We start from the raw sequence: 14,469 nt of genomic DNA on the forward strand, positions 1-14,469 counted from the left end.
CAACAATGCTTAATGCTACTATTATTAGACGAGACATTTCTCAAAACCTCTGCAACTTTGTATTTCAGGACAACATAGAGGCTTCTACAAAAAAATCCCACTGGGACTCTCATCTATAATCCAGACATCACGTTATTTCCATAGCTAGAGTCCAGAAACTTCTTTGATATCTGACCTGGATGCCTTAATTATATGTCCCTTCCCACCAGACCCAGTGATGCTATTAGATTAGGACACCCATCATAAAAGACCAGCTCCTAAAGCAAGGGTATGAAATCTGTATTGCATTCAGCTATTGCTAGACAACAAGCCGTAATCCCTAATGGTTGGACACACTAGCTGGGATAGAGAGGGAGAGCAGGGAGACCATGACACCCAGACAGTTCTATCTCCCTGCCCTCGAGGAGAGATGACATATGGAGGTCTTCACAATCATGGCCTTTTCAACAATTTCTCCCTCCCACTCTTCACACTCCACAGACATGCTCATTCTTCACAAAGAGCCAATGGTCAACTCTAGGCATGATTAGGGGTGTGTGAAGGAAACTAGGGTCTTCAAGCTGTTGCTGGAGTCCAGCAGTTGTTAGCAGAACTGGTCCTACCGTGAAGCTGGGGAAGGTAGGCACACCACCAACGGTGGGATATTCAGGGAGGTGGCAACCCTGGAGTGTCCCCACTGCTCTGGAGTACTGCTACGTTTTGCACTGTACAAAATGGACTGGTTTTTTTTTTCCTGGTCACCCCTCGACAACGTATTTGTTCCGAGGACCCCTTGGAGCCATGCATGAATGGTAGGTATAGCTGGATCTACACAGAGCCAGCCTTATCTGAAAGGCATGTGGTGTGTGGCAATCTCCCACAGTGGGGGAGTAGTGCCCCCGTCCCTGCCCATCAGGGGTGTTGTGCAAGGTGAAAGCCTTGGGATTTTTTGGCAGCACGGACTAGATCGCCCGCTACCGCTCTCTGCGATTTCTCTGCATCCTCTGAGCTTACCCATAGTCCTCATGGTAGCAGAGGGAGGAATAGATTGCCTGAATATTGTTGCAAGTTATCCTTGTTGCTGTACAAAGTATGTTTGATCTCGAATGGGCCATTAAGAGCCATAAACTTTACAAACGACTGGCTCTTCATTTGCTGATATGCAGCATCTCAGCTGCCTTGCCTTCTTGAACTCTCCCTGTGGTGAGAGGGAGTTGGCCGTGAGGACTGTTACTCACTACTGCCCCTTACCCATTGGGCCATTCATTTACCCTCTCCCACTACAGCATGTATCCTCCTACCACTGCCATCTTCTCCTTCTCACCTCCTTCTTTTTCCTAGAGTGGAGGGAGAATGCTGTCAGCAGCAGCTCTTCTTGGTTAAGAGAGGGATTACTGCTGCCTCTGCCATCAAATGTGGTGGTTGATAGCAGGGAGTCCTCCTAGTGTGGTTGCAGGGCATGGAAAGACAGCTGATTGGTCATGCACACAGGAGCACACATGCAATAGGCAGAGGCAGGAGGGAGGGCCTCTATGCAAACTGGGAAGGGAAGAATGAGAGATACTGAGCCAGTCTGGGCTACATGTCAGACCCAATAAGTGTGGCCCACCTACCCACCCTTCCTTCCTTCTTCATCCCTCCCTCTCTCTCTCTCTCTCTCTCTCTCTCTGAATCACTAGTAATTATTTCAAAGTTGGCAGCTTCCCAGTACGCTCCTGACATGTTACTTTTAAAAAGTTTTCAATGCCCTTCTGTTTATGCACACTTTAAAAAAACCACACAGAAAGTGGGCCCCAATCCTCCACGACCACTCCTGTGAAAAAGCAACATTGTAGGAACAAGCAATAGTTATTAGTCATTATACCAGAGACAAGACTGGTCATGTTATCAATTTTTGATGTTATTTTTAAAACAATATCATTACCCTCCTTTTACCTCCTACCAGAAGCAAGGGGTTACAGCTAACATTCTTGCTTGTTAACATATTTCTTCCAAGTTCTGATGTGTTCCAGGTTTGTGAAAATTCTAGACGAACAACTTGTTGGCCACCGATCGCCAACAGCATCCCCCACGCCCTTCATGTGATCCCCTGCAAATAATCTACTAAAGAAAAGCATTCCCTCCACTTATTCTCTGCAAGGGGCAGTCAGCGAAACAAAGCCGGTGTAGAGGTGAGAAAACTCTCTGCACGATGTCCATCACTCAGCATTAAGAACAATGCAAAATACCACAAGAAGTACTTTTATACCACTGGCACCTCTACGTCAGGCGGGCAAGGATTTGCCAGGATTCAGGCAAAAACCTTGTTGAAATTGCTAAGGAGTGAACCTGCAATCGTTTGCATACCCTCTTCCGCCAGCTGTGTCCCTTCTCATGACAGACGAGGGTTATGGACCAGATCCACAAAATGTTGCAGTATTTGTAGTACTCATGCTTCTTACCAGTCTGTTTCATTCCTGATAGTCCAGCAGAGCAGGATTGCAACCACTAGATAATATTCTTTTTACTTTAATCTGACCCCAATTGGCTAGACCTAGTGGGTTTACTAAATTATATTTCGATTCCCAGATGGAGGACATGGGTTTTCTGCATCACCCCTGCTTCCCTGGCCTAGCAGAGACATGTCTGTTTTGAAGAAGAGACAAATGTGTGTTCATGCATGGCCTGGGTCCCTTTGTTTGAAGAACTGGAATATGAAATCCAACCCATGCCTTCCTCAGCTGTAAACTTTAAAACAACACCTTTCCTGCTTCCCGCCTCATCCAAGGTGGACACGCCTGTCAAATTTCATTCTGCCAAGGACTTTACATAGGAGTCACCTCCTGACAAACACCATCTTGCCACGAATGTTAGGGCTTTTGGCACATGCTTTGAAGAAGTGGGATTTACCCACAAAAGCTTGCATATTGTATGGTGTTTTTTTTTTACAAAATCATTAGTGGTCTATAAAGGTCTCGCCTATCCTTCCATTTGTATTCCTTATAGGGTAATATTTAGCAAACATCAGCCAAGGAGTCAGCAAACCCTGCATCTGGAGTCCTCTTACGTAACTAGAGTTTGGGGTTACATTCTTACAATAAAATGTTGGCAGGGGCATCATTGATGGTGGCATTAATAATAATTTCTTTTCTTCTTCTTTTTTTAAAAAAAGAACTGGCAGCCTCCTCTCACCATGTGACTTTCCTTGGCAGAGTAAATAATTGTAACAGCTGATCTTTATTTCGTAAGGACAGACAGAAGGCATCTTTCATCTGGGCAGGGTAATGAAGAGATTCATTTTTCAGTAAATGACTTGGCAATGCCAAGGAAAGCTCCGTGCCAACTGATAAGCTCCCACTCACTGCATAAGCCATGCTGAGTCAGCTGGACGGTGTACAACCCTAGGACTTTTAACTGCGTTGACATTCAGTCTCGTATTCAAAACTCGGCTCAGACAAAAACAAACCTGCATCATGTCTGACCAATGATATAATGGGAGAAAATGCGATCTGCCTTCATAATAAATCAGTACAGGAGAGGCTGTAATATTTTCTGGGGTTTTGATTTTTATTTTATTTTTGGCCACTCTGTCATAAAATGGCATCAGCAATAAAATATTGCACGGTGAGGTCCTTCCTTCACTTTGTCCAAGGTATGATTTTAGGACCTTAGAACGGCAGAGCTGAAAGGGACCTTACGGATCATCAAGTCTAGTCTCTGTTAAAGAGGCACAGTGGGGAATCAAACTCCCAACCTCTGGCTCCACAGCCAGAGAGCTAAACCACTGAGCTATCGAATAAACGAAAGATATTAAGTGGCAAGAACATTAGATTTAATGGGTTTGTATAATTAGATCATAAATCCAGATCTCAATGTCCGCTCTATCTTATCCTAGCACAGGGGTCTCAAACATGCACCCTGGGGGCCATTTGCGGCCCCCCAGATGATAGCTTGTGGCCCTCGCTTTGCCTGCCCCCCCCAAAGCGCCCACACATCCTCTGCTGTCAAGAGTTTAAAAAAAGCCTTGCCTCGCTCGCCGGCTCTCTCCCAAGACAGCACCTCTTGCACCCTCCATCCAGAACTGCAGCCTGCCAGCCAGCCTACCTGTCTGTCGTCTAAAGAAACTCCTGGGCAGCTTCCTCAGGCTCTTGCTCCACTTGGCGGAAAATCTGATGCGGCCCAGCCTCACCCAGACTCTGTCTCTAGAGGCCCCCAGGTAAATTGAGTTTAAAACCCCTGTCCTAGCACATCTTTCCACAGGTTTCCATAAGACTGCGTTGGAGACAGGATGTCTTTTATCTCCTGATTCTTCCCTCTGAAGAGCTTCTTGCATTACATTTACTTCCTGACTTTTCAAGGAGCCTCAGCACCAGCCCCATAACCATTCCCATTGTCATTCTTTAGAGTTCTTCTGACACATGTTTTCTTTCTGTTGCTGCTCCATCCCAAGACTGCAATCTCAGACCAAAAGAGAACAGTAAAGCTTAGTGACTGTGGAACTCAGACTCACTAATCAGAGGGGAAACAGAACTGACTTCATATATTTTTAGTGTTGTAACTATAAATGTGGGCACCAAAGTCTTTGTTGATGATGCCCGGCTAACATACCTAAGGAGAGGATGGAGGAAGTAGGAGGGATATCCAGGTCCAGATGCTTGACAAGCACGTAGGCTCAGCATTTTGCTTGCCTGTTCTGTTTCCTTCTGCACGGGGAAGAATGGCTGGAAGTGATGAATATATTCAGGGTGGGTGGGGTAACAACAGACACTTTTCCAGCAACACATTGTTGTACTTCTACATTTCAGCAGCCTGGATTAAAGTCTTAATCGTCCACCCTGGATGAACAACAACAACGACGTGCTGTCAAGTCAATTCTGACTTACAGCAGCCCTTTTCAGAGTTTCCTAGGTATTTAGAAATGGTTTACTATTCCCTCCACCCTAGTTACAACACTGTATTATGTTACTTTTTACAATAAGGATTGAGGCAGAGAGGATATAAATTGCTGAGGCAGCTTTTGCTCCTGGTTCAGATGCAGTATAATAATTATTATTATGTATAGTGATAGCAATCTCAGCTTTCCATGTGTGGGTTCTTATGAAGCCAAGGAGGAGGAAAATACCAAGATTGCAACAGAAACTGGTAATGCTTAGGGACAGTGGAATGCTGATTGATTAGTTGAAGAGGAACAGAAAGAGAGGAGGGCAAATGGTGCTTACCCTGGAAGCTGGCACATTCTGTTGCTAAATACCAAGGAAAAAAGTATGTATTTGTAATGTTAGCTTCCTGTTACATACATTAAAGCAACTTAGGAGTCAAAGAGTTGAGACGTCTGCATTTCAGCATAATTTCATGAACCCAATTTCATAGCATTCATGCTTAGTAATGAATACCATGCATGAACAGCATAAGGGGCAGGGGGAAGAAAGGGGAAAAGCAGGAAGGGAGGAGATTGGTGCAGAGACCTGGGAGAAACGATTCAGCAAGCACCTACTTATACATAGATCCATGGACAGATCCCATGTGTCTTTGAACAAGGCAGATCTCAGAATTCATTGATATACGGTTTATTCGCACATTGAAAGAATAGTTAGTTCTTAGGTTAGGTTAGGTTAGGCATCCTTCAGTCTCGAAAGACTATGGTAGCGTGCTCTGTATGGAGGGCTTGGAACAGCGCCTAGTGTGGCTGAGAAGGCCAATTCGAGAGTGACAGTCCCAGTCCCTTCCACACTGAAGACAAATCCAGTCTGTCCCCTGTCCGGCTCCCTGGTTTTGCTGCTTTTGTGACTTCCTCTTTGCCTCGGCCTGCTGGACAAGGGTCTCTTCAAATTGGGAGAGGCCGTGATGCAGTGCCTGCCTCCAGGCTGAACGCTCAGATGTCAAGGTTTCCCATCTGTTGAGGTCCATTCCTAAGGCCTTCAGATCTCGCTTGCAGATGTCCTTGTATCGCAGTTGTGGTCTCCCTCTGGGGCGCTTTCCCTGCACTAATTCTCCATAGAGGAGATCCTTTGGAATCCGACCATCAGCCATTCTCACGACGTGCCCGAGCCAACGTAGACGTCGCTGTTTCAGTAATGTGTTCATGCTGAAAATTAACCATTGAGTAATCAATGCAATCAGTTTGGATTTCGGCCATTATCAGATAGTGCATCTACCATGCAACTAGAAGGGCTTCAATGGATCATCCTGGCATAAACTTCCAGGGTGCAGTGCAGCAAGGTCTGTAAAGGTAACCAGGTGCAATGAGGCATCTGTACAAAATTTGTTCTACTTCTGACTACAGTGCCTTTCCAGAAAGGAGCCATGACTGCAGCATACAGTAGGATGGAGCCAAGTACCCACCACCTCTGTACCTGTCTGAAGAGGGCAGCTGTTAACGCATTAACATTTTGAGAAAGTGAGAGAGAGAGAGAGAGAGAGAGATGGACAGACAGATGAATGGAGACACGGGTAAACAGACCGACAGACTGACAAACAGACAGATAGATGGACAGATAGACAGAGGTATATCAAACTCAGTTTGAGTTTCAGAAGGGCAAGACATATTCATTCCAGTATAGATTTGTTCTTCTGGTTGCCCAGTATGGCAAACTGCTGTTCTCTGCCTCACTCCTCTCAGATCTCCTGCAGGTCAAGGTAACTACCCCTTAGAGTCGTTTGTATGGAGCTACTGCAGGCCTTTAGACTCTGGGGGCCCCTCCAAGATGTACCAATGCCTTTGGAATCTAAGAGCTAAACTAAAGTTAAGGATTCAGTATTTCCTGCGATGATTTGCTCTCCAGTGGTAGTATATCCTCACAGCTGTGGGATCTGAGCAATAAGACTTGCAAATTACGCCCATGTTTATCTCCCAAAGGCCAATGACAAAACATGGCCAGATAATGTAAGATGTGAGGTGAGAAAAGCTTGTACTGTATGTAGTATGACAAATGGATGTCTTTCACCATAATTTAAGGGAGCTTCATTTCTAAATATGAACTAAGCATATTGTCAGGTTTGGCCTCAAAACCAAAGAACTGAAAGCAGCTAAAAGGTGAAGTTGCTGGCAAACACTGCAGGATAAAGTATAGGTCTTCCTGCAAACTCTGAAAGAATGGAAACTCATTTTCTATCCCAATTAATTGGTTAAACCTCATAATTCCACTCATGGCCTTTGCTTTCCAAAAGAAAAGGCAGGTCACAAAGTTTAAAGAGGAGTCGCACCAAAGCATGACCCTTTAATGTGCGGAAGAATTAAACCTAAACCAACTAGCCAAATGTGACCAAATCCATCACAGCATGTTGACAAGTGGTTTGGACCATTATCCCACCCATCTACAAAAGCTAAAGCCACCAAATCAAACATACCTCTTTTCCAGGAACAATTAATTCAAAGTTATTCTGGTATTTTCTGTTTTAGATCTGAATAGATCATCCCAGTTGGCATCCACACTAGAGATGGGAGTATTTGTATATGAATACAAATACCCCCCCCAACAGGTGGACATAACGAGGGTCCAGCCCAATGGGGCCGGACGGTCCACTCACCATTCCGTTGCAGCCGTGGGCTCCACAGTCCTTTCCTATCGCTCTGGAGTGCCCAGTCAGCCAGCCACTCGTCGACCTGGCAGAGAAGCTTGTCATCCCACCTCCTGCCAGGAGTGGCTAATTGGCCACAAGCTCCGGAGTGACTGAAAGGGACCACAGAGCTGATGGCAGTAGCGGATGGTGAGTGGACAGTCCAGACCCAGGGGGCCGGACCCTTGTTATGTCCACCTGTAGACATATGTTCAATCCACACATGGGTAAGGTATTTGTTACAGGATGTATTGGGATGTACTGGATCATCATGGTACTGCCTATTCACAGAAACCCAGACTTGCTCTACTGTGTCTTTCTCCTAGCATTGATAGCTCTCCCTTTTTGCCTGTCTTCTCTGTCTTCGGCCCATTTGTTTCGTTCTCTTTCCTTCCCACTTGTTTTACCCACGCATGCTTCTCAAATGTTTATGTTTCATCTGTTGCGTTATTTCGCTGCATGTGTTTGGAGGAAGAGCCCCTGAGCAGTAAAATCTGTAGAGGAACTTGGTAAAAGGAAAAAGGAAATAGCAAAGCCTTGTTGAGTGCTAAGAAAACAAATTTTAAAAGAGAAAAACAAACCTGCAGTATTACTGATTTTCTGCAATTGATTGTACTCTGACGTCTCTGCCTACTCAAGGCCTCTCAGAATGGTCACCACGCCACTATACACTCTTGCTGCCACCAACCTTTCCTTTAAATAAAAAGGACAAGGGTTTCTTTCAAAAATAAAACTGATTTATTGATTACATTATAAAATGGGTAAATCACAGAAAGATAATCAAGGTGTAAATCACTTTCTTATTTAACCAGTAACACATAGACTTTCCCTCACTGACAACTCTCACACCAGATCTCTCTAGATCTCCTTCTAGAACTCAATCCCTCTCCTCACACACTCTTCACCCCCCTTTTTTATACCAACTCCTCCCCTTCATTTCCACCCTCCGTCACACCATTGAATGATGATTCACTGCCCAGCTGTGATGGACAGGTGAGGTCATGGCTGCCCGTTACATTGCAATATTCTGGTATTTTTAGAACAAACATCTACGTGCCTTAGCACCAAATATAGGTTGTGAAAAAGAAAAAAAAAGGAGAAAAGAAAAGCAGGTGAAGTGACTGGATGCCTGAGTGGGATTTTTTAATGGATTGTCGTACTGTACTGCTTTGAATGTGCTTTGGTACTGCTTATGTTTTTCTATTATGGTATTCATTTCATCCTTTTTAGTATTTGTATACTCACTGTTGTTAGCTTTAATAGTGTCTTTTAATGATGTTAGCCACCTTCAGTCCTTTTTAAGTAAAAAGGCAGGGAAATAAATAAATAAATAAATAAATAAATAAATAAATAAATAAATAAATAAATAAATAAATAAATAAATAAATAAATAAATAAATAAAGCAGAACACAGCAACAGCTGGTGTCCCAAGAAAACTAAACAAACGAACAGACAACAGCAAAACACCAATGGCAAATATGGCGGGAGGTTGCTGATTCTCAGAAATGTATTGGGGTATTTTAAAACAAGTGCCTTAAAGCTAAATGTCTGCTATGTAAAGAAGAAGAAGAAAAGCCAAAGGCAGGAACAGCTGATATCTTACGAAAACTAAACCAAAACAAACAGGTGTGAGTGGCCACTGAGGTGTGGATAGGTGGAGAGTGACCAGCAGAAACACACCTACAGGGAAACATAGTGTAATGGCACACACTCACAAAGTGCTCAAATCAGCATGGAATTAAGTGCCACTAGGGGAAAGCGCAGGTGTCTTGAGTGCAAGACAAACTGAACAAGGGTTTGGTGTGGGGAGCTGTGGACGCACAATGCTGCCCTTTTCCCCAGTGGCGCTGCCTCTGATCCATTGATACCTTGGAGGTCGGCCATTGGTTCTTCTGCAAACACAGCATGAAGGGGAGCTAAACCCTCTCCTGAAGGATCCACCCCTGTTGCATCTACACGAAAGCTCTTCCGGAGTGTTCTACTATGCTAGCTGGGCCCTGTGAAACCATGGCTGAGTGGGCGCCCTACTGTACCCAAGTAGCATTTCCACATCAGCCTGAACTCTGATTTGGGGTGGGGGAAGGACTGGAAAAATGTCTTTTGGGAAATAATTCTTTTCCAGATCAACAAGGCCTTCCCTGAGAAGCAAGTTTGTGCCACTTTGGTAGAAGAAGAAAACTGGCGTTAAAAAAAGGCTGCCAACAGGTTGATGTCACTCTGAGATTTCAGAGCCAAAACCTGGAATCCAGGGGTGAGTCCTGGTAGAGCTTGGGATATTGCATTTTAAAAGGAAATTATTATGTTACTCATTGACTCTTGGCAGCCAAATTTTCATTATTGTTACTGAGGGTTTTTAAAAATTTTATAAGTCATTTGTTGCCTTGTGTTACTGCTACCATCAGGCCAGGAAAAAAAGGGGGGGGGAGAAATACTCTCAATTCTGATATTGCACTTTGGAAATATTTGAAAGTAGGAGCCTAAAATAAGCTTCCCTTGCCACAAGTTAGGACTGATAACAGAATAGGATAAACCTGAAAAATTACAGTTGAACTCTTTCTTAAAATGCCCTTTAAAGGTAACATTTGAAAATAACTAGTTTTCACTCCCTACTAGAGACGGGCACAAACGCGTGGTTCGGCGGTTTGGTTCATGCCAGTTTGTCCTTTGGAAAAACAGTTCTTCGGCAGTTCCCGGCCCCGCCTACTCCAGTGGGCACCCACTCAGAGGCAGCAGCTGGAGGACACAGGGCGGGAAAATCAGGGCACTTCCTCTGAGTGGGTGCCCACTGGAGGAGGTGGGGCCGGGAACCGCTGAACACCCATTCATCCAAAGGACGAACCAGTGGTCCGTGCCCATCTCTACTTACTACACTTAGGTTACTTGTGTTTTACTTGTTATACCTAAAAAGTAACTGTATAACACTAATCATTGTCCAACGGTAACTAACTGCAGATAAATATGTTACATCGAAAAACTTTCTTCAAATCTCTGGGTCTTTGTGAAGTCACATAAGCAGGGCAGGAGACGTTTGGCGGGGTTAGAACTGCTTGAAATCCAGCCACTTGTGGAAAGGGGCATGAAACGCATCTAAGCAAAGGAACTCAGAATCCAGGTCAGACCTGGCTAGGGAGGTAAGGGCAAGCTAGAGCCTGAGGGTGGGTGAGAGGGAATGCAACAGCTGACCAAGTAGGAAAAGGTACCTCGCAGCTGCTGCCATTTTAACTGCATCTCACATTCACATAAATGTGCAGCAGACCTGACACATGGAGAGTACCCCCTTCCCCTACACTCCTGCCAGGGCTCGCTGAATGCTCATTGCTAGCCCAGAGGATTTCTCTTTTCCCAGACACTGATGCCAGGGTGTGCGCAACAAGAAAGCTCACAAATTACAGTGCTGCTCCTCGGCTGGCTGCCTTGCTCCAGGTAACTCAGTGGGCCCACGTCCAGACCCTAAGGGGCTCCTTCCCCAGTCCTCACACCTTGCTCCTGGTTTTTAAATTTATTTATTTATGGGAAATAGCCATATGCTACCTTTCTCCGATCCAAGGCAGCATACAGTACTAAAAGAAACAAAGTTAAAAACTAAATAATAAATTATTACAATATTAAAAAGAATTAAACAGATATCATAATAAAATACAAAAGAGTAATATTAAAAAGACAAGTAAAACAACAGAATAAAAATAATGCCTTTTAAAAAAACATCTTGGTCAACCCGTCATTTAAAGCACTGGTTCTTAACCTTGAGTTACTCAGGAGTTTTGGACTGCAACTCCCAGAAGCCTTCACCACCAGCTGTGCTGGCTGGGGTTTCTGGGAGTTGCAGTTCAAAAGAATCCGAGTAACAAAGGTTAAGAACCACTGATTTAAAGGAAAGCCAGCCTGAAGAGAAAGGCCTTTGCTTGAGGAAGGAGAGCAAAGATGGGGCCAGCCTGGCCTCCTGTGGGAGGGAGTTCCAGAGTCTGGGAGCAGCCACAGAGAAGGCTCTCTCCCGTATTGCCAGCAAACGCACCTGTGAAGGTGGTGGGATGGAGAAAAGCTGATTATCATAATACCTGGTTAGGCTCATGAAGGGAGAAGCATTCTTTGAAACTGCTTGGACTCAAACTGTTTAGAGCTTTGTAGGAAACCAGCACTCTGAGTTGTGCTCAAAAACAGATCAGCAGCCAGTGGAGCTGCTGTAACAGCAGGGGGGAGTTTTATGTTCCCTCTAAGCAACACCCCCACCCCGCCCCCGTTAACCATCTATCTGTGGCACTCTGAACCTGCTGGAGCTTGAGTTTTTGGCACAAGGGGAGCAAAGGTGGAGAACACCTTTGTGCTGAGGCAGTCTGCTGTCATCTGGGAATAGATGAAGAAGGACGCCCAGAGTTTAAACCATCTTATAAAACGCACACACAAAAATAAAAAATTATCTCCCACCAGCTCTGCTGGTCCCAAAATTTGTCTCCTTGTCTGGAGATTTGGAGAAGCACAGCAATTTATTGAGACTTTATTGAGAATTTATTGAGCCAACATCCTAAAATCTGGCAATCCTAAAACAAAACTAATTAAACATAAACGAATGTTCTCTTCTCCAAATCCAGCATAAAAATTAGAGTCCTTCAGGGTGTGCACAGTAGCACAGAGGCAGAATGGGCTTGATTAAGTCTCAATTTACCATTTACGTCTCTTCACACCTCCGTCCTTTGGCTATAATATTTGGTTGCAGGATTCAGCTGTTTTCTCTGTTTCTTCCATTTGGGTTCAAGGACCATGGGATGGCGGGAGACTTGGGGATGGGTGAGAGGAAAATCAGAAGGGAGATATTAAGGTTGGGCTAGAAATCTGAACAGCAGCATTTATACCGCAACACTTTATTACAGGTTTTGTTAGGTGCACAGAAAAGTAGTAAACATGTGCTTTAGATCTAATTAAGTAATTAACTAATTATACAGGTTCTGTATTTGTATATCACACATTAAGAGATGCTAGAGGCAAAAGTCAAACATTCTCTTTGTTCCTTCTGCTCATGCAATTGTTTATTGTCTAAGCAGCTGGACAGTTTCAGAACCTGTGCAAGGAGGTATCCAGTAACATATCGCTGTGCAAGCTCAAAAAGTCGTCCAACTGATCACACAATGGACCCTTTTGTTCAAGCAGAAGGAACAAACAGGATCCTGCTTGAAGATGGAGGGCCAAGACGGCCATAAACTGCACACTCATTTTGAGAACCTCTCAACCTTTCTATCTGGACATCGTCAGAGTGTGGGGCCAAATGTGATTTTGGTCTAATCAAGGAAGTCCCTTCCTATCTTATTTTCTGTACTAGCTTCAGTTAACAGTTAAACATAAGGAAACTCCTATGGTGCCCAAAAGACCCACAAGGTTAATGAATTCAATAGGACCGGTGTTTCCAGGATCCTCTGAAGGAGCCCAGGAACAGTTCATAGCAGCCTGACTAATGGTCTCCAGTGACTGAGTGCAGTTCTATAAGCCAGGCTCTTGTACACAGAAGGAAGCTGCAAAGCTACCTCTTTCCTGGGCCTGCTGCCTTCACTAAGCCTCAGGGAAAGCTGTTGTTTGCCTTTCCAGGTAGCACGAAAGCCTATTGCCAGAACTGAATAATGTTTCTTTAAAAGGAGGGGGGCTTTCAGTAGCTGTTGGGAGTGGATGCTGGGCATCTTTCTGCCTTACCTTGACAGTTTTATTTTAAGTTTAACTACTCATTCTCAACCTTTTGAACTTCCCAGTCAAACAAAAAGCAATTTGCCAGAGCTGTTTTTTGCACAACTTCTTTAGCTATCTGTCACTTGGATGACCATCAAAGTGTCATGATGAAATCTCTGCTTTTGGGATGGGGGGGGGACTTCTATATCTAGAGGATGAGTCACACTCGTGAGTGAACTGGTGGCCCTTGAACTGGTGGCACATGTGTATGGAGAGAGGTGGCTTTAACTTCAGATTTTAGATCTTATGTCTGCCAATTCAGAGAATAAAGGTTTTTCCACTTGCTTCTTATCTACACCAATAATTTAAGATCTGCAGATGACACCATCTTATTGGCAGAAAGCAGCAATAATAAATAAAGCGTAAGAGCTGGATTGCAGTTGAATATTAGGTCAAAAACTGTTACTGCAGTACTACACAACTTTGATGTGGACAATGAAGAAACCGACATTGTTAAACATTTTGGATACCTTGGTTCAGTTATCCATCCAAATGAAGACTGAAGCCAAGAAATCAGAATAAGAATGAGATTAAAAGAATGAAAAAGAATGAGATTAAAATGGCAGCAATGTAGTAACTACGTAGAAATGATCACTGGAACCAGAGGCCAAGACCATCTACATAATTGTATTTCTAATTGCTACTTACAGATGTGGAGCCTGGACAATGAATAAAACTGTCAGGGGGAAAATATCAATTGAAATATGTTCCTGAAGAACAGCTTTGCAGATACCCAGGAATGCCAAGAAGACAAACAAGTGGGTCCTAGATCAAATCAAGCCTGACTTATCTCCAGAGATAAAAATACAGAACAGAGACAATCATTCTTTGGGCACATCATAAGAAAGATAAGACTCCTTGTAAAAGACAGTAATGTTAGGGAAGTTCAAGGCAGCAATGCAAGAGGGAGATGGAATATTTATTTCCTTTATTGTTATTAGCCACCCAGAATAGTGTTCTGTTACTAGATGGGCCAGATAGAAATGAAACGGAACAAATGAACAAACAAACAAAAGATGGATCGACTCAATAAAGGAAACCACAACCTTGAGTCTACAAGAGTGGAGCTAGGCTGTTAATGACAGAATATTTTGTAGGCCACTCATTCATAGCATTGCCGTAAGTTGGAGGTGACTTGACGGGACATGGCAACATCATCAAAGGCTGGCACCCGTGGGCAAGCATCAAACCTGAGCGGGGAGCAAGGCGTTTTCTGCAGATCCATTTTTAAAGAAAACATTTAT

General features: G+C 44.0%; 1 long non-coding RNA gene across 2 annotated transcripts; it reads right to left on the bottom strand.

Moving 5' to 3' along the window:
• Positions 1 to 5,509: 5,509 nt before the first annotated feature.
• Positions 5,510 to 14,015, bottom strand: LOC140704182 (uncharacterized). Of its 2 annotated transcripts, XR_012083309.2 has the most exons (4): positions 13,874 to 14,015; positions 12,177 to 12,287; positions 8,097 to 8,208; positions 5,510 to 6,043 (listed from the first exon to the last, which is right to left on the bottom strand). It is a non-coding gene; the product is annotated as an uncharacterized LOC140704182 (long non-coding RNA). The 2 variants fall into 2 exon arrangements; XR_012083310.2 differs by lacking the exon at positions 8,097 to 8,208.
• Positions 14,016 to 14,469: the final 454 nt, after the last annotated feature.

This window comes from Pogona vitticeps, chromosome 2 (assembly GCF_051106095.1).
Source record: "Pogona vitticeps strain Pit_001003342236 chromosome 2, PviZW2.1, whole genome shotgun sequence".
NCBI classification, from domain to species: domain Eukaryota; kingdom Metazoa; phylum Chordata; class Lepidosauria; order Squamata; family Agamidae; genus Pogona; species Pogona vitticeps.